The 19827-nt window shown below is 43.7% G+C and overlaps 1 protein-coding gene and 1 non-coding gene across 2 annotated transcripts in view; both read left to right on the forward strand.

Moving 5' to 3' along the window:
* The window catches only part of LOC139262927 (glucocorticoid receptor-like), a 192937-nt gene that overhangs the window by 39665 nt on the left and 133445 nt on the right, over positions 1–19827 (forward strand). The gene's annotated exons all lie outside the window — the stretch shown is intronic.
* Positions 19112–19293, forward strand: LOC139263533 (U2 spliceosomal RNA). Its single transcript, XR_011593164.1, has one exon. It is a non-coding gene; the product is annotated as a U2 spliceosomal RNA (small nuclear RNA).

Genomic DNA, 19827 nt, shown 5'->3' on the forward strand with positions numbered 1-19827 from the left:
GCTGTAAAAATAATAGTGAGGCTAACAGTGCTCACTATTGTTTATGTGCAATTAGACAGCAACTTCCAGCGACCGCACATACACGGTTAAATGCAGAAATCAGGAGGTTGCTGTCCGAGGTGCCGTGCTCCTCAAAGCTGCCCGAAAACGGCATCTGACTCCCCATTCAAATACATTGAATGGCGTGAAGTTGCTGTACTTGCCTCAGATAGACTAAACTTGCCCAAAAAAGTTAGGGTTTGCCCATTTCTGTCTAAGTATGCTTTTAATTAATACCAAACAACCACCCTGGCACTGAAAATTAACTTTTAACAAGTATGGAATTTCAATCCAGCTTTTAATTATTTGGGTTTTAGAAAAAATTTAATTTAATTTACTTTTTCTTTGTCTTTTATCTTTTATCTTTCTTCTTCTTATCTTTCATTTCCTCTCTTTATTTTGCTTTCTGTGCCTGATTTAACAATGAATTAAATATTCTGGCTTGCATTTCCTGGTCAGACTCTGCACTGCCCATTAATGATTCTTCAATCTAATTGCTTAAGGAGATACACAGGCACTTTCCCTGTTCACAGAGGCCTCAGATGCCCTATAGAGAGTGTTGCGCTTTTTTTAATGGTTGGCTGACTGGAACTTGCCTTGCAAAAGCCCATACAACGCAAGGGCAAGTGTAATGAATGACTGGTGCCGTCCGTTTGCCAGTCGGAGCAGAATTGGGCCTGATCTAACTCCCTCTGGTCACAACTCTTAATACAAAAGACTTCCTCACTCTTCTGAAGGCTGGCTCCACGTGACGAGAAGTCTTCCCTTTTATAACCAATTATAAGTCTCAAAGTATGCATAGGGTATTTAATATTGGAGAGTATATTATTTTCTTTGGTAGAAACCTCCTTGTAATTTGTCATGTTCACTGTTATCCTATTCATTCTCATCTCCATTTTGTTCTATTAAAGTTGTGATTTCCTTCTTGCTACTTGATTTTTATAGTACTTTAGGAATGAAAAAATTTTTTTGCACTTTGTTATATCCCTTTCTAGTTCTGTCTTGGCATCCCGAATCTCTCTCGATCTGCTTCTGTATATCAGTATGGTCAGCCCTTCTCATACAAGTTTTGCTAACCTCACTTTTAATTTCCTGTTGACCCATTTGAAGCAATTTCATTTCTTCATGTTGTATGCATGCCCCACATTTTTGAAGATTGACAGATTTATCCTTGTAGTGCCCTTCCCACGAGTCTATTACCAAACTCAGTGACCTCCTGTATCATTTTACCCCTTAAGTGAATATTCTGTTTGTGTTCCACAGTACTTCAGAGATCAACATAAACTATATCCAGTGCTGACTGGTGTTTGGCAGTAGTCACAGAACCAGTAACTGTATAACTCTGAATATGAAAATGCAAAAAAAGGCTGATTACTGGTGATTAAAACTTTTATGAATTTTAATTAGTGTGCAAATGTCAAATAACAGTGATGTCACTTTAACCATAATCAATGATTTTTTACAAGAATGATCCTTGGAAAGTGATTACTGTTCCTAGGTGTCCAGCTTGGCTCAGTGGTCGGAATCTCATCTGAATCCAAAGGCCACAGACTCAAGCCACACACTCCAGAAGCTTGAGCTTGTAATCAAGGCTGACACTTCACTGTAGCACTGAGGGAGTACGACACTGTCAGAGGTGCCGTCTTTCAGATGACATGTTAAACTGAGGCCTCGTCTTCCCCTCAGATAAAAGATCCCATGACACTATTCAAAGAAGATTGGGAAGAGTTCCTCCAGTGTCCTGGTCAATATTTCTCCCTCAACAAAACGATTATCTAGTCATTTATCGCACTGCTGTTTGTGGGACCATGTGTGCAATTTGACTGCTGTGTTTCCCTATCTTACAACAGTGATTACAATTCAAAAGTACTTAATTGTCTGTGAAGTGCTTTGGGCTGTCCTATGGTCCTGGAAGGCGCTATATAAATGCAAGTTCATGTTTTTCTTTATTTTTTTTTTCTGATAATACTCCTGTGAAGTGCCTTGGGATGTTTTATTACGTTAAAGGTGCTTTATAAATATAAGTTCTTTGCTGTTATATTATAAAAATAATTACTTTTTAAGAGCAGCTTATGCGTCTACATGTTTCCAATTTGCAGATGATTTTTAATTATTGAAGCCTGCAAATCCTCAAATTGTGAACTAAATTCAGTTTTGCTTGACATAACTTGGAAAAGACTAGAATCTAAGCATTCATTTTAGGCTACAAATACTCAAAAACAAATAGTCCCCCTCCCCAACATTTTAGATTTTTGAAAAATAAGTTGTTTGGCTTTGTCTCTTATGCAGCAGCTACAGTGCATAAGAAAAGCATTACATTGCATCGAGGTGCATGGCAGCAAAAGTTCTACCAGTCTAGTCCATGCATTGCACTTAAATTATGTTTATTCTGTCATTTGAGTCTTTTGTAACTGATTTTCATTTTAGCATCTGTGGATATTAGGAACAGGAGTAGGTCATTTAGCCATTCGAGCCTGTTCCACCAATCAATAAGATCATGGCTGGTCTGTGACCAAATACCAAATACTATGTAAAAACTGCCCACACCCCCAGAAAAAAAAATGCACACTTTTGTTATGTTTTTCGAAAAGAAAATGCTTATTCTACAGACCTAGAATAAAATCCATTCGTGTTAAATATTAATTTATTTCTATTTACTTATCAGAGGTTTCATCTAATATTTACTTGAATTAACGTAAAGTTTTGATCATGAGGACACTATGGGCATGAAATTCAGTGCCGCTGGAAAGCTGGTGTTCCCGCCACCTTTTTGTGGCCATTAACGCCAAAAAATTTTTGTGGCTGGGCCACCCCATATTCAGCTCCAATAGTGAACAAATGGGTTCCAGCACTAATGAACCCTTCCAAGGTGGATTTTTCAGCAGTGTGGCTGTCTTAATTTGAGTGTTATCACCACTGAGAAATTCAGCATGCACGTAAGGATTTCTAACGAGCCAGCTGCTCCCTTGTCTTTTTAAAGACGAGGATTTGCAGCAAGCCCCAGAAGGTGGTGGGGGGCGGGGAAGGAGTTTGGAAGGATGGCTGGTGTAAGAGGTGCAAGGAGAGCCAACAGGTTCACTGATATGGAGCTGGAGACACTGATGGATGGTGTGGAGGACAGAAGAAGAATACATAGAAAATAGGTGCAAGAGTAAGCCATTCGGCCCTTCGAGCCTGCATCACCATTCAATATGATCATGGCTGATCATTCACCTCGGTACCCCTTTCCTGCTTTCTCTCCATGCCCCTTGATCCCTTCAGCTATAATGGCCATATCTAACTCCCTCTTGAATATATCCAACGAACTGGCATCAACAACTCTCTGCGGCAGGGAATTCCACAGGTGAGTGAAGAAGTTTCTCCTCATCTCAGTCCTAAATGGCCTACCCCTTATCCTAAGACTGTTATCCCTGGTTCTGGACTTCCCCAACATCGGGAACATTTTACCCGCATCTAACCTGTCCCGTCCCGTCAGAATTTTATATGTTTCTATGAGATCCCCTCACATCCTTCTAAACTCCAGTGTATGAAGGCCCAGTTGATCCCGTCTCTCCTCATATGTCAGTCCAGTCATCCCTGGAATCAGTCTGGTGAACCTTCGCTGCACTCCCTCAATAGCAAGAACATCCTTCTTCAGATTAGGAGACCAAAACTGAACACAATATTCCAGGTGAGGCCTCACCAAGGCCCTGTACAACTGCAGTAAGACTTCCCTGCTCCTATACTCAAATCCCCTAGCTTTGAAGGCCAACATGCCATTTGCTGCCTTCACCGCCTGCTGTACCTGCATGCCAACTTTCAATGACTGATGAACCATAACACCCAGGTCTCATTGCACCTCCCCTTTTCCTAATCTGTCACCACTCAGATAATAATCTGCCTTCCTGTTTTTGCCACCAAAGTGGATAACCTCACATTTATCCACATTATACTGCATCTGCCATGCATTTGCCCACTCACCTAACCTGTCCAAATCACCCTACAGCCTCTTAGCATCCTCCTCACAGCTCTCACCGCCACCCAGTTTAGTGTCATCTGCAAACTTGGAGATATTGCACTCAATTCCTGCATCCAAATCATTAATGTATATTGTAAAGAGCTGGGGTCCCAGCACTGAGCCCTGCGGCACTCCACTAGTCACTGCCTCTTATTCCGAAAAGGACCCGTTTATCCCAATTCTCTGCTTCCTGTCTGCCAACCAATTCTCTATCCACGCCAGTACATTACCCCCAATACCAATGCTTTGATTTTGCACACCAATTTCTTATGTGGGACCTTGTCAAAGGCCTTTTGAAAGTCCAAATACACCACATCCACTGGTTCTCCCTTGTCCACTCTACTAGTTACATCCTCAAAAAATTCCAGAAGACTTGTCGAGCATGATTTCCCTTTCACAAATCCATGCTGACTTGGACCGATCCTGTCACTGCTTTCCAAATGCGCTGCTATTTCATCCTTAATAATTGATTCGTGCAACATTTTCCCCACTACTGGTGTCAGGCTAACCAGTTTTTAATTCCCCGTTTTCTCTCTCTTCCCCCCTTTCTTAAAAAGTGGTGTTACATTAGCTACCCTCCAGTCCATAGGAACTGATCCAGAGTTGATAGACAGTTGGAAAATGCTCACAATGCATCCACTATTTCTAGGACCACCTCCTTAAAATGTCTGCATCCCAGAGTAATCAGGCCCTGGGGATTTGTCGGCCTTCAATCACATCAATTTCCCCAACACAATTTCCCGCCTAATAAGGACATCCTTCAGTTCCTCCTTCTCACTAAACCCTTGGTGCCCTTGTACATCCGGAAGGTCATTTGTGTCTTTCTTCCTGAAGACAGAACCAAAGTATTTGTTCAGTTGGTCTGCCATTTCTTTGTTCACCATTATTAATTCACTTGAGTCCGACTGCAAGGGACCTACGTTTTTCTTCACTAATCTTTTTATCTTCTCGTATCTATAGAAGCTTTCGCAGTCAGTTTTTATGTTCCCAGCAAGCTTCCTCTCATACTCTATTTTCCCCCTCCTAATTAAACTCTCTGTCCTCCTCTGTTGAATTCTAAATTTCTCCCAGTCCTCAGGTTTGCTGCTTTTTCTGGTCAATTTGTATGCCTCTTCCTTGGATCTAACACTATCCTTAATTTCCCTTGTTAGCCACGGTTGAGCCACTTTCCCTGTTTTATTTTTACTCCAGACAGGGATGTACAATTGTTGAAGTTCATCCATGTGATCTATAAATGTTTGCCATCGCCTATCCACAGTCAACCCTTTAAGTATCATTTGGCAGTCTATTCTAGCCAATTTACGCCTCATGCCGTCGAAGTTAGCTTTCCTTAAGTTTAGGGCCCTAGTTTCTGAATTAACTGTCACACTCCATCTTAATAAAGAATTCTACCATATTATAGTCACTCTTCCCTAAGGGGCCTCGCACAACAAGATTGCTAATTAGTCCCTACTCATTACACATCACCCAGCTCTCTAGTTGGTTCCTCGACATATTGGTCAAGAAAACCATCCCTAATACACTCCAGGAAATCCTCCTCTACCACATTGCTGCCAGTTTGGTTAGCCCAATCTATATGTAAATTAAAGTCGCCCATGATAACTGCTGTACCTTTATTGCACACATCCTTTATTTCTTGTTTGATGCTGTCCCCAACCTCACTACTACTGTTTGGTGGTCTGTACACAACTCCCACCAGCGTTTTCTGCCCTTTGGTATTCCACATCATCCAAGCCAATGTCCTTCCTTACTATTGCATTAATTTCCTCTTTAACCAGCAACACCACCCTGCCTCCTTTTCCCCTCTGCCTATCCTTCCTAAATGTTGAATACCCCTGGATGTTGAGTTCCCAGCCTTGGTCACCCTGGAGCCATGTCTCTGTGATGCCAATTACATCTTTTCCACTAACTGCTATCTGCGCAGTTAATTTGTCCACCTTATTCCGAATACTCCTCGCATTGAGGCACAGAGCCTTCAGGCTTGTGTTTTTAACACACCTTGCCCCTTTAGAATTTTGCTGTAATGTGGCCCTTTTTGTTTTTTGCCTTGGGATTTCCTAACGTGGGGAGTCCTGGCAGACAGGCAGTACATAATGCATGGAGGGAGATTGCAAGGGAGGTGTCAGGCACCTCCATATATGTGAGGGCGCACCCTCCCAGGAGGGTGCTGGTCAGTCTGCACCCGGCCCTTCCAGGGTGGCGATGTGTCGACGCCTCCGAGCTCTGGGGTGACGGGGACCCCCCTCCTCCTGCGTCGCTGCCTCCGTCTCTTCCACTGCCTGCTCCGCCTCCTCTCCTTGCGCCGCCGCCTCCTCCCTTTGCGCCGCCGCCGCCGCCTACCCAGGTGGTACTGCTGGCTCGGCCTCCTGCAGCTGTCCCCCTCATGATGGCCAGATTGTGCAGCATGCAGCAGACCATCATCATCATAGGCAGTCGCCTGAAACGAGGATGATTTGCTTCCATGCCAAAAAAGGATAAGTTCACAGGTGTTCCAATGAAGAACCTAAAATTCCAGGTCCAGAACTACATCCTGAAGGGTGGAAGATGCCTGTGCATGGATTTTTTTTAACGTGTGGAGGCCATTGCGCACCAGCCAGCAGACCACGCCGATGATGGAGACCCATTGAAGAGAGTACTGCAAGATGCCACCAGAGTGGTCCAGGCACCGGAATCTCTGCTTAAGGATGCCTATGCACTGCTCGATGATGTACCTCGTGGCACAATGAGCGTCATTTATGCATGCTCTGGTGCTGTCCTGCGGTTCCCCAGTGGAGTGAGCAACCAAGTGTATAGGGGATATCCCTTGTCCCCAAGCAGCCAACCGCAATCCTGATTCGGGCCGGTGAAGATGGTGGGCACACTGGTCTGGCGCAGAATGAACGAATCATGGCTGCTGCCTCCCTTGCCCGCTGCCTGTCTGCACGGTGCTGATGACGACGCCTTCTCCTGCGTGCCGCCCTGCTTTTGACCAGGTGTGCCGGATGTCGCACTCCCAACACTCCTCCCATCCTCAGCATGAACCCTGCCAAGTGGGTCTCTGCAGCCCACAGGCCTTCACTAAAGAGTCAGACCTGAAAGTTGTATAAAAGTATGTGCAAACCTCTGAGCAGCATTCAGCAGGTTGAATGGAGCCAAAACAATAAAACTATTAAAAGATAAATACAGTAGATACTGTAATCTTAAATAAAAACACTAATAATTAATAAAACTATTTCCCTACCAAAGGACTCTGATTGCAGCAACACTCCAGCGGTGTCCTGTTCGAGCACCGACTCGAATACCTCGCGGGGGCACGGCTTTTTGCAGCTGAAAATCCCAGTCCTTGCCGCTTTTCAACGGCCCACACACTGCAGAGCTCTCCGCTGGAAACTCAGCTTTACAGCGGCTTCACCCCGCCGTTTGCGGCGGAAGTGTACATTGCTCAAATCCCCCCCGAGCTGAATATGGCTCGGGAAGGAAAATTATCCGACTGTGGCGGGCAATTGATTTTTTTTTCGGTTGGCCATCCAAACTCTGCGATAGCCGTCCCTTTGGGAACAGTGAATTTTGGCCCCTGTGTGTTGGATTTTCCCAAGGCACTCTTAAAATGCTCCTTTCTCTCCAACCGCGCGCCCCCCCCCCCCCCCAACCCGGCCCTCCTCAATTCTGGCGCCAAAATCTTTTAAAATTTCGGTCTTGCTGTGATTCCCAGACATGTTTAAGTCTCTGGGAAGCCAGAAATGACTGCTGCTGACAGTGTGCCAGGATCAACAAGCTCATCCAATGCCAAGACCTGTAACCACCATCGATGTTATCAGTTGGGAAGTTCTGAAGTTCAGAATAACAGCCACACATTTACAAAGACTAGAAAGTTATGCCAAGGCTCACTGTCGGGAGGATGAAAAAGCCTCTCAAACGTGATTGAAGGGAGTGAGGGCATTGACCCTCTGAGCACCAAATGACTTCCAACTCGTAGCACTTACCATAAGTAACAACTACTAAAGTGGTCTCAAGCTAATTCTGGGTTTTTGTTCAAATTACTCTTTTTGGAAAGGAAGTACATTTCTGGCAGAGGGTACAGCACAGGTGAATACTGGAAAGTTAGTGCAGTTATTCCAGACGTCAGCACTTGTATGCTGTTTTTTTTCCAGCTCTGATCATTATGCTGTTAAATATCCAGTTACAGATCAACAGATACTGTTCTTTCAGACACTGCTGTTGACTGACCAGAGGGAATGTGGCAGGGCAGGAAAACCTGTTTTACTCCAGCTAGGGTAATATGCGACTGCTCACTTTCTTGAGAGGGAAAAGTACCAACGTGGCAGACACGTGGCAGAGGACATTTAGAATTATAAAATAATAGAATGGTTACAGCAGGCAAGAAAGCCAATCGGCCTGTTGAGCCCAGGCCAATTCTCAGCTAGTCCCACTCCCCTGCCCATTTCCTGTCCCCCTGCAAATTTTTTTCTTTCAGATACTTATCAACTCTGTTTGAAAGATAAAATTGAGTCTGCCTGCACTGCATTCTAGATCTTAATCACTCATTGTGTGAGTTTTTTCTGACCTCGCCTTTGATCCTTTTGCCAATCACCTTAAATCTGTGTCCACTGATTCTCGATCCTTCTGCCAATGGGAACAGTTTCTCTCTATCTACTCTGTCCAGACCCCTCATGATTTTGAACACCTCTATCAAATCTTCTCTGCTCCAAGGAGAACAACCCCAGCTTCTCTAGTCTATCAACGTAACTGAAGTCCCTCATTCCTGAAATCATTCTCATCAATCTTTTCTGCACCTTCTCTAAGGCCTTCACGTCCTTCCTAAAGTGTGGTGCCCAGAATTGGACACAGTACTCCAGTTGAGGCTGAATCAGTGTTTTATACAGGTTCATCATAATTTCTACACTTTTGTACTCTAGGATCCCATAAACCTTTTTAACTGCTTTCTCAACCTGCCTTGCCATCTTCAACGATTTATGCACACATATCCCCAGGTCTCTGTTTGTACACCCCCTTTAGGATTGTACCATTTAGTTAATGTGTCCTAGAAACATAAAAATAGGTGCAGGAGTAGGCCATTCGGCCCTTCGAGCCTGCACTACCATTCAATAAGATCATGGCTGATCATCGACCTCAGCTCCACTTTCCCACCCGATCTCCATATTCCTTGATTCCCCTTGTATTTATGAAGGATTGGAATATTATTACTAGTACCTCTACGATTTCCGCCCTCAATTCCTTCAGCATCCTAGGATGCATCCCATCCGCTCCTCGTAATTTATCTACTTCAGGTACAGTCAGCCTTTCTAATACCGCTTCTGTTAAGTCCTGACTCGAATGTACTGACTTACACGAGACACATGCTGAAGTCAAGGTCACTCAGGACCTGCACCTTTTAATTCCAGCTCTCCAGTGCTGCACTTGCCTGAGACACCTCTTTATATACCTCAGTGGGACAGGTATGGAGTGTCTCCTGCAAGTGCACCCCTGGTGGTAAGGTATGCTTATTGTTACAGGTCATATCCAGTTACAGTCATGTACAGCATGCTAAGATACAGTAATGAGATACATGACAGCTTTTTTATCTTTGTATCCTATCAAGTGTTTCCACAACCACCTCCTTCACTATGTCTATGGTAGCATCCTCTTCCTTGGTGAAGTCAGATGCAAAGTACTCAATTAGTACCTCTGTCTCCATGCATAAATCTCCCTTTTGGTCCCGAATCAGTCCCATCCCGCCTCTTACTACTCTTTTACTATTTATATGCCTACAGAAGACTTTTGGATTACCTTTTATGTTGACTGCCATTCTGTTCTCATACCATCTCCTTACCCCTCTTATTTTCTTTTTCACTTCTCCTCTGATCTTTCTATTTTGCCTGATTCTCGGCTGTATTTGCAACCTGGCATCTGTCATACGTGCTCTTTTTCTGCTTCATCATATTCTCTGTCTGTTTTGTCATCCAGGGAGCTCTGACTTTAGTTGCCCTACCTTTTCCCCCTCATGGGAATGTACCTTGAATGAACCTAAACTATATTTCCTCTTTAAAGGCAGCCCCTTGTTCTACTATAGTTTTGCCTTTTTGCCTGCCAATCTTTGATTTTTAGTTTACCTGGACCAGATCCATTCTCATCCCACTGAAATTGCACCCCCCCCCCCCCCCCGCTGCCCCCCTGCAGTTTTACTCGAGATTGCTCCCTGTCCTTTCCCAATACTAATCTAAACTTTATACTATGATCACTGTTCCCGAAATGTTCACCTATTGACACTTGCTCTGTGACTTGACCTACCTCATTCGCATACCACATAAAAGGTTACTGCACAAGATAAAAGTTCACGGGATTGGGGGTAATGTATTAGCATGGATAGACGATTGGCTAACTAACAGAGTCGGGATAAATGGTTCATTCTCTGATTGGCAACCAGTAACTAGTGGGGTGCCATAGGGATCAGTGCTGGGACCCCAACTATTTACAATCTATATTAACGACTTGGAAGAAGGGACTGAGTGTAACATAGCCAAGTTTGTTGACGATACAAAGATGGGGGGAAAGCAATGTGTGAGGAGGACACACAAAATCTGCAAAAGGACATAGACAGGCTAAGTGAGCGGACAAAAATTTGATAAATGGAGTATAATGTTGGAAAGTGTGAGGTTGTGCACTTTGGCAGAAAAAAAATCAAAGAGCAAATTATTATTTAAATGGAGAAAGATTGCAAAGTGCCACAGTACAGCAGGACCTGGGGGTACTTGTGCATGAAACACAAAAGGATAGTATGCAGGTACAGCAAGTGATCAGGAAGGCCAATGGAATCTTGGCCTTTATTGCAAAGAGGATGGACTATAAAAGCAGGGAAGTCTTGCTACAGCTATACAGGGTATTGGTGAGGCCACACCTTGAATACTGCATGCAGTTTTGGTTTCCATATTTACGAAAGGATATACTTGCTTTGGAGGCAGTTCAGAGAAGGTTCACTAGGTTGATTCTGTAGTTGAGGGGGTTGACTTATGAGGAAAGGTTGAGTAGGTTGGGCCTCTACTTATTGGAATTCAGAAGAATGAGAGGTGACCTTATCGAAACGTATAAGATTGAGGCGGCTTGATAAGGTGGATGCAGAGAGGATGTTTCCACTGATGGAGACTAGAACTAGAGGGCATGATCTTAGAATAAGGGGCCACCCATTTAAAACTGAGTTGAGGAGAAATTTCTTCTGAGGGTTGTTAATTTGTGGAATTCGCTGCCTGAGAGCTGTGGAAGCTGGGACATTGAATACATTTAAGACAGAAATAGACAGTTTCTTAAATGATAAAGGAATAAGGGGTTATGGGGAGCGGGTAGGGAAGTGGAGCTGAGTCCATGATCAGATCAGCCATGATCTTACTGAATGGCAGAGCAGGCTCGAGGGGCCATATGGCCTACTCCTGCTATTTCTTATGTTTTTATTCCCCAGAACTAGATCCAGCAGTGCCTCCTCCGTCGTCAGGCCGGAAACATACTAATCAAGAAAGTTCTTCTGAACATACTTCAGAAATTCTTACCCTTCTCTGCCCTTAACACTACAGGTTGTACCTCTCCAGTCCGGGATTCTCTGGTCCGGCAATATTTCCGGCGGGGGTCTGTGCCCTGGGGCTGGCTGTTCCTCTTCTCCCCACTGCTTCCAGTGTTCCCTCGTTGATCGGCACGGAGAGAGGAGCATAGCGGCTGACTGAGGCACTGAAGCTGGGCCTGAGAAATGCGCAGTAGGCTGCTGACAACACTAGGGTTGGCGTGACCTCCCGTGGTTCAGAAAATTCTCTGGTCTGACACTGGTCAGGTCCCAAGGGTGCCAAACTGGAGAAGTACAACTGTATTACGATCTTTGTCTGTATTAGGATAGTTGAAGCCCCCCATTATTACTACTCTATAGTTCTTGCACCTCTATGTAATTTCTCTGCAAATTTGCTCCTCCAGCAAGAATTTAATGCAAAGAAGTGTGAAGTGATGCATTTTGGGAGGAAGATTAAGGCAATATCAACATAAATGTTACAATTTTAAAGATGGGGGAGGGAGGTACAGAAACTGAGCATCCTGCAGGTTCGCATATTCAAATCTTTTAAGGTGGCAGGACAAGTTGATGAATCTTAATTTTTAAAAATATGGGATCCATGGCTTTAGAGTACAAACACAAGGATGTTCTGCTAAACCTTTTATACATCACTAGTTAGGCCTCGGCTGGAGTATTGTGTCCAATTCTGCGCACCATGCTCTAGGAAACGTGGCGAAGCCTTGCAGAGGATACAAAAAATATTTACTAGAATGGTACCAGGCATGAGGGACTCGAGTTATCTGGAGAGACTGGAAAATTGGGTTCCTTCTCTTCAGAGCAGAGAAGGTTTTGGGGATATTTAATAGGTGCTCAAAATTATGAGGGGTTTTGATAAAGTAATTAAGGAAAAACTGTTCCCACTGGCAGGCGGGTCAATAACCAAAGGAGACAGATTTATGATGATTGGCTAAAGAACTAAAGGGAAGATAATTTTACACAGCGAGTTGTTGTGATATGGAATGCACTGCCGAAAGGGTGGTGGAAGCACATTCAGTAGTAATTTCAAAAAGAAATTGGATATATGCATGGAAAGGAAAATGTTGCAGGGCTGTGGAGAAAGAGCAGGGGAATGGGATTAACTGGATAGTTCTTTCAAAGAGCTGGCACAGTTGACCGCCTCCTTTGCTCTATGATTCTATGTGACCTGCCTCTGACATAAATTAGTGTGCCAATAAGCGTTTTGGTTTTTGATTTTTTTTAAAGTTTGAATTCTTTGGATTATTTGGTCATGGAAGTAATTTATAATCATTCGTCAATTTGAAATGATCACCATGCGTTTATAAATATCCCATAAAACAATGCATTTTTGTTGAATTCCCAAAGTTATCCAGTGGTGACACGTGAGTATGTGAAAAGGATATAAGGCCATGGTCTTGTCAGCTATAGAGTGCGGAAAGGTCCAAACTCCAATCACTGATCTAGATCTGGTGGCACTGCATTTGGCCTCCGTGTACCCTAGCTGGTGGTTGGGGGGGGGAAAGAGGTCAGGAAAGAGAAAATCGGCAATAGTTCCTGCTTCTGATCACAACTGAGTAACTTTCTGCTGGAAAGTTGGTTGAAGAAGCTTTGACCTTTACCATGATACTACTCACTTGGCTCCTAGATGAAGAATGACTGCTCAGGTGCTACACCAGAAGACTGCTGGCACTCAATGGTAGTAAGCATGAGTTACAGATTTTAAGAGAGATCAGGAGATTTTTTAAATTGTTGTACCACAGTGTATTGGAGTTCTAACACACTGCATCTTCCGTGTTGGGGCATGAGCTTGTGTTCTTGGTTCTTTCTACAGTGAGTTCCCAATCTCAAATATGCCATTCAGTCACTCCATAGAGAGTAAGGAAGGTGGAAGGTAAAAATCTGAGTACTCTCACTGCTGTTTCTTGCCTGCTGTCTGCACACAGGCATGTCGTTGTGATCATGATTGGGTGCGGGAGCCCTGCTTTTTTTTTCCCCTCGTGTTTTTTTTTTCTATTTCCTCTAACTTGAGGGTGCCAAGGCCAACTGTTGCCCTAGCTGAAATCAGGTATGTGAACACAAACCATAGATTAAAAATTGGAATTTTATACCAATTGAATTAGTAAGATGTGTTGTCCATTAATGATAGACAATATCAACCTGGGTTAAGTTCCACTAATCTTATAAATGGAGATTGAAACAATTTTAGACGGGGAAATCTGTGACCACTCTTAACAGTATTGCAGTAACATTTCTCCTCGTATCTGTTCCCAGCCATTGTTGTGATTAAAGTTGAGAGATGATTGTCTTCCTTACAACTGTCACGTTGGAATCCTTTATTGCAAATTGTTGTTTGCTCTATCTTCAATCTTTTGTACTGTAGAGTTGAAAGAGAAGGAAGAATGAGCTTGCGTTTATATAGTGACATTCATGACCTCAGGATTTCACAGCCAACAAATTACATTTGAAGTGTAGTACTTGTTGTGATGTATGCAAATGTAGTAGCCACGGTCTTACAAACAACAATGACATAAATGACTAGACGATCTGTTTTAGTGGCGCTGTTTGAGGGATACACATCATCTGACACTTTCTTGACGTTGCACTCCAATGAGCTGTATTCCTCTCTGTTGGACTTTGGTGTATTTGAATAGGATTCTATCTTAATCAGCTACTTTGTGAATCTCTTATGAAGAAAGTGGTAGCTGGTGAAGAAATTGAAAAATCCATAAAACCATTAAATAAGAACAGGTGTATGATCTCTCAAGCCCACTGAAGATGTAGGGATTGCCACATATCCTTTCCCAACTGTCAGGCCAGGGTTGAAGCCAAGAAATATTGCTTCCTCGTCATGCGCTGGTTAATGGAGGATGTTGGCATATCCCCTCCCATTGGCTTGCAGTCCCTGTGTTCTATCTTCTCTTGCAGAAAGAATATCTCGTGTTAATTTGCTGCTACAATCTCCAGATCATGCAGTCACAATCACATAATTCGTAGATTGGAGGATGGAGATGAATGGTGAGTGTACGGGAACCTAGATCTAGGATGTGAGACTTTAAGGTGACTGAATGCGTTATCGGATGCGAGACATCTGACGTGAGTGCTACCAAGTGACTTTGCTTCTGGGAAAGATAACATGGTGGCTGCGATACTTCAAAGGGCTGTGCTGGGCAGTACTGATGCGTTTCTCTGTGATTCCGTTTTCTGTCCTGTTATTCATATGAAAACACTCATACCTTTTCTGATCATGTGAGTAAGCTTCTTTTGACATTCCAAGGGGGTCCTTGGGGGTTCTAGGGGTCCTACTCAGTCATTCCTACTCCAGTCATACCTACCTCCTTCCATATGGCCTGTCCTCCTGCTATGTGTGTTGGCTTCTTCCCTGGTATTTAAACTATTGCATTCCTCCTTTCTCTTATTTGGGCAAGCACAAATTCCATATCCATCTCAGAAGTTAACTCGTCTCTTAAAACAGCAAACTATGCCAATGTTCACGTGCTGGATATAGAACATAAGAACATAAAGAATACAAGAACATAAGAAAAAGGAGCAGGAGTAGACCATTTGACCCCCTGAGCATGCCCCGCCATTTAATAAGATCATGGCTGACCTGATCATGGACTCCGCTCCACATCCCTGCCTGCTCCCCATTACCCTTTATTCCCTTATCGTTCAATGGCAATCGTGTTCGATGGCTAGAAGTGATAGTAGACTTTTGTTAGTGGGGTGTTTGCAGGGACCTGTAATTTAATTATACTTCTAATAATGGTCCACATTTTCTTTTAACTCTGTACCCACTCTCACGATGACACTGGTCATCCAAGCTACCATGTTTTGATGCTGTTCGGGCTAACTTTTTTTCCTGAAACAGCATGGAAAGCACAGTTGCAAATTAACAAGGGTTTCAGTTTCTGAATTGGTGCACAGCATGATGGTCATTTGTCACTGACTTAACACTGAGGACACAATTTGGTTCCATCATGAAAGAATATTGGTGATTGCATTGAGAAAATTTGCTGAAACTGTTTGTTCTAGTGTCATCAGTGGTGTAAGATTTCTAAATCTCTGGCATTAAATTGACAGCATGACCAATTCTTTTAAAACAATTTGGAATATGTTTATTAAACACACACACATGCATGAAGCCTATCGGACAAACAGCAGTCATCTAGTATCCTGTGGACTCTACTTAATTACAACAGGTAAGGTAATAAGTTACAGATTTGCAGAGACATATACTTCCCTCTGAGTCAAGCAAAACACAGCATTCTTCCTTGCTTCTGGTTCTGTAGAGGGAGGTTTCCTGTTTTGCCGTGTGGTCATCAAAAAAGAGCGAACAAGCTACGGGGCTTGACTTTTTATTCTCAAGGTCCATTGCCTCTCAGCCCCAAATCTGCACTTTTTGACATTTATACATGTTCGTGTTTATTTGTACTGTGAAAATGGCCACCATGCTCCATCCTTTGTCTAAGATGGGCCCCTTGGAGGATAAGCCACACCCTGAAGTTTCACTGGCATGTGTAACTGGAACCGCCCATCCCAAGGTCTCACTGCCTTTGCAAATTGTAACTCGATCCACTTTGACTTCCTGAAGCGACAGAGGTCAGAGCTCCGAGCTCCCCAGAAGACAGCAAGGGCCAGCCAAAGTAACTTAGCCCAGTCCAAGTACATGCCTCCCCCAGCCGAAGTGCCTTACCCCAGCGCAAGTGCATCCTCTCTTTCTCGCCCCCCCCCCCCCCCCACCGCCACCACACCAACCATAGATAGGACAGGCATTGTGTACAGCTTGTTAACAGATTTATTTGGTATGAAGTGAATAGTGACATTGTTGTGACTTCTGGATATCATCCACCCCAACGATGTCCCTTGTAGGGAATTGGAAGAACGTGATCCGTCTCCTCACCGCCCCGCTCCCCAGACGTGTGTACGTGTCTCTCTCTTCCTTCCTTCCTTCCTTTCCCCCTCCCCCAGTGCCTCGCTTGCTCTCTCTTCCCCCAGACACACTCTCACTATCGGGCCCACGCCGGCCACTCCCGGCAAGGGAGCGAGTCTGGGCCTAGTAAGTCCTGGGTGGGGGGGGGGGGGAGGGGGGAGAAGGGAGAAGGGAGAAGAGAGGGAGCAAGTTGAGGCCTCGTGAGTCCTGGGGGGTGGAGAAGAGAGTCGGCAGTGGAAAGTCGGGGCCTAGCGAGGGCGAGTTCTCGGGGAATCGGCGGTGGAAGAGAGTTGGGACCTCAGCGGAGTCTCGGGCCTCAGATCCTGCTTCTCGGCATCTCGGGGATGGGGGTGGTGGAGCTTGATGGGCGGGGCTTGTTGCCAGTTGGTCAAAAGAAAGTGCAGTGCGGGGCTGGACGGACGGCTATCTGTCAAAAAAGTACAGTACAGATAGTTACTTTGTTTATACATACACACTGAATCAATGTTATCATTAATATACACTTTATTCTTACAGTGGGGTTCGCAGAGGTTACTTCATAGTGAATCTTGCATTGTGATTTAAAGCTTCCTAACCACCAATTGCTGTCAAAAAGTCTACCTGCAAAGTTTTCTTTCATGACAGTTGGTTTGTAAACACAATATTAATGTCTGAAGTTACAGGCTCACACATCTAAGAAACGCAGAATATTTTCTCCAATTCTTGTTTAGGATGATTGACTGTAGTCCTTTTTGTGTTTTTTTTTTTCCAAGTATGTCCAACCCAAATCTGAGGTCTCCAAATTTATATCCGTCTGCCTCTTCTTGCAGATTTCTGTTTTCATTTTTGCAATGATCTCTGTATTATCTCCTGCAACCGTGACGTTTTGGAATTTCAATGCTGTCAGTTTAACAAGGGAAGAAACATTTGTCAAAATGGACTGTTTGTACAGATAAGAGTGCCTGAGTCAGTTTTCCAGATTATTGAGTGAAATGCACTGCACTAAAATGATTCCATGACCAGTGGACAGATAAATAAGGATTCTAGATTCGAATTAAACATTGTAGACTCCCATCAGTTTTTTTCCAACTCATGGATGTCACAAATCACACTGAGAGCCCCCAAAAAAACTCCCAACATTGGAATTTGGACAATATTGAATGTAATCACAATCAACACTCCTTTTAAGTTTGGCAATGAAACTGCCATTCACAAGAGCGCGAGATGGTCCACTCAGAGCAAGTACACATGAGCCCCAAGATACTAAATTATACCCATTCACATTCTTTAAAACAGCTGCAACAATGATTTTCCTACCAACTGAGCAAAGTGCTAAATCAAGCTCCATGGCCTGCTAGTTTCACAGCTGTACATACAATCACTGGAACTTCTGGCCAGTGATTGTCTTATAATATTGCCAAACTTAAATGGCACTCTGAGGAATTGTTATTTTTAATTGTGCATTGTCCTGTATATTGTTCCAGTGTCAGAACTGTAAATCTGGATATTGATGTTTTGTTACTTTTATCACAGTAATGGTCACTCCAATTAATCTCTAGTGGAGCAATCTTGTCCCACTCATCCATCATCCCTGTCCTCGCTGACCTACAATAACTCCCAGTCTCTCAACACCTCAAATTTAAAATTCTGATACACATGTTTTAAATCTGTTTATGGCCTTGCCTTTCCCTGTCTCTCTAACCTTGAGGTGTATAAAATTATGAGGGGCCTGGATAGAGTGGAATAGGAAGGACCTGTTTCCCTTGGCAGGGGGAATCAACTACCAGGGGGCATAGATTTAAAGTAATTGGGGGGAGGTTTCTTCACCCAGAGAATGGTAGGGGTCTGGAACTCACTGCCTGAAAGGGTGGTAGAGGCAGAAACCCTCACCACATTTATAAAAAACTTGGATGTGCACTTGAAAGTGCCATAACCTACAGGGCTACGGACCAAGAGCTGGAAAGTGGGATTAGGCTGGATAGCTCTTGGTCGGCCGGTGTGGACACGATGGGCCAAAATGGTCTCCTTCCATGCTGTAAATTTCTATGATTCTATGACCTCCTCCAGCGCTATAACCCTCCCCAAACTCTGTTCCCTTGACTCTGTCCATTTGTGCATCCCTCCCTTCGCCCCCACCATTGGTGGCCGTGCCTTCAACAACACCACCTTGTATTTATATAGCGCCTTTAACGTAATAAAATGTCCCAAAGCGTGTTATCAAACAAAATTTGACATCAAGCTACATAAGGAGATATTGGGGCAGGTAAACAACAGCTTGGTCAAAGAGGTAGGTTTTAAGGAGCGTCTTAAAGGAAGAATGAGAGATAAAGAGGCGAAGAGGATTAGGCAGGGAATTCCAGAGCTTAGGGCCGAGGCAACAGAATTTAGGTGTCGGGAACTGGAACACTGCTGCCTTCAGTTCGTATGTTATTGAAATAGGATACATTGTTAATGCTCTTCTTGACATAAAAAGTTACAGCAAAAAAAGTGCTGCAACATACTTAAGTATGTCAGGGCAGTAGCTTCATTTTTACATCAGAGGATTTCAGTTTATGTACTGTACATGATAACATTTGTGAGTCATTCTATTGTGTAGTTTGGTAACATACTACCCTGTATAAATAATGAAATCTTCCAGGGTCTGTTTGATTTTGTTAAGAGTATTGGCTAAGATCAAGTGTAGTATCTGTTCTTATCAGTTTAATATCCCCTATGGGGACATGATATTGAATTGATTTTTGGACAGGGAGCTGGATCAGGGGCATGCCCCGTCCACTCCATGCACCGACCTGGTATTGCAATATTTCCAGGAACGGTGCAACTTCGCCTCTCGGCCTTTTGGCCTAAGATCAAACACATTGGCGCAAAGTGATCTTTGGCGTTAGAGTTGATCTGGAACGAAATTGGATTTTTTTAAAAAACTGCAGTGGTTCAAGAAGGCGGCTCACCACCATCTTCTCAAGGGCAATTAGGGATGGGCAATAAATGCTGGCCTTGCCAGCGACGGCCACATCCGATGAACAAATTTTTTAAAATGCATTAATTTTAGTAGAAAATGCCTTCTGTATATACAATACATAACATCCAGAAATTTGTGGCAATTCACAACTCACGAGATAGCACTTCCTTGCCACAAGTTGCTGGACGATTTACACAGTATTAACATTAAATTCGCCATTAGTTTGCCAGCAAATTCTGGCCCATTATAATTTGGATATCCACAGTCACATTGTGCACTTCCAGCTTGGTTAAAGTCAAAATAAAGCTACCTTTCACAAGTGTCTGCTGTAGCTCAGCAGATAGTGCACTCTCCTCTGAATCAGAAGGTTATGGGTTCAAGTCCCACTTCAGGGCCTTGAG

This window comes from Pristiophorus japonicus, chromosome 4, assembly GCF_044704955.1.
Source record: "Pristiophorus japonicus isolate sPriJap1 chromosome 4, sPriJap1.hap1, whole genome shotgun sequence".
Classification (NCBI taxonomy): Eukaryota; Metazoa; Chordata; class Chondrichthyes; family Pristiophoridae; genus Pristiophorus; species Pristiophorus japonicus.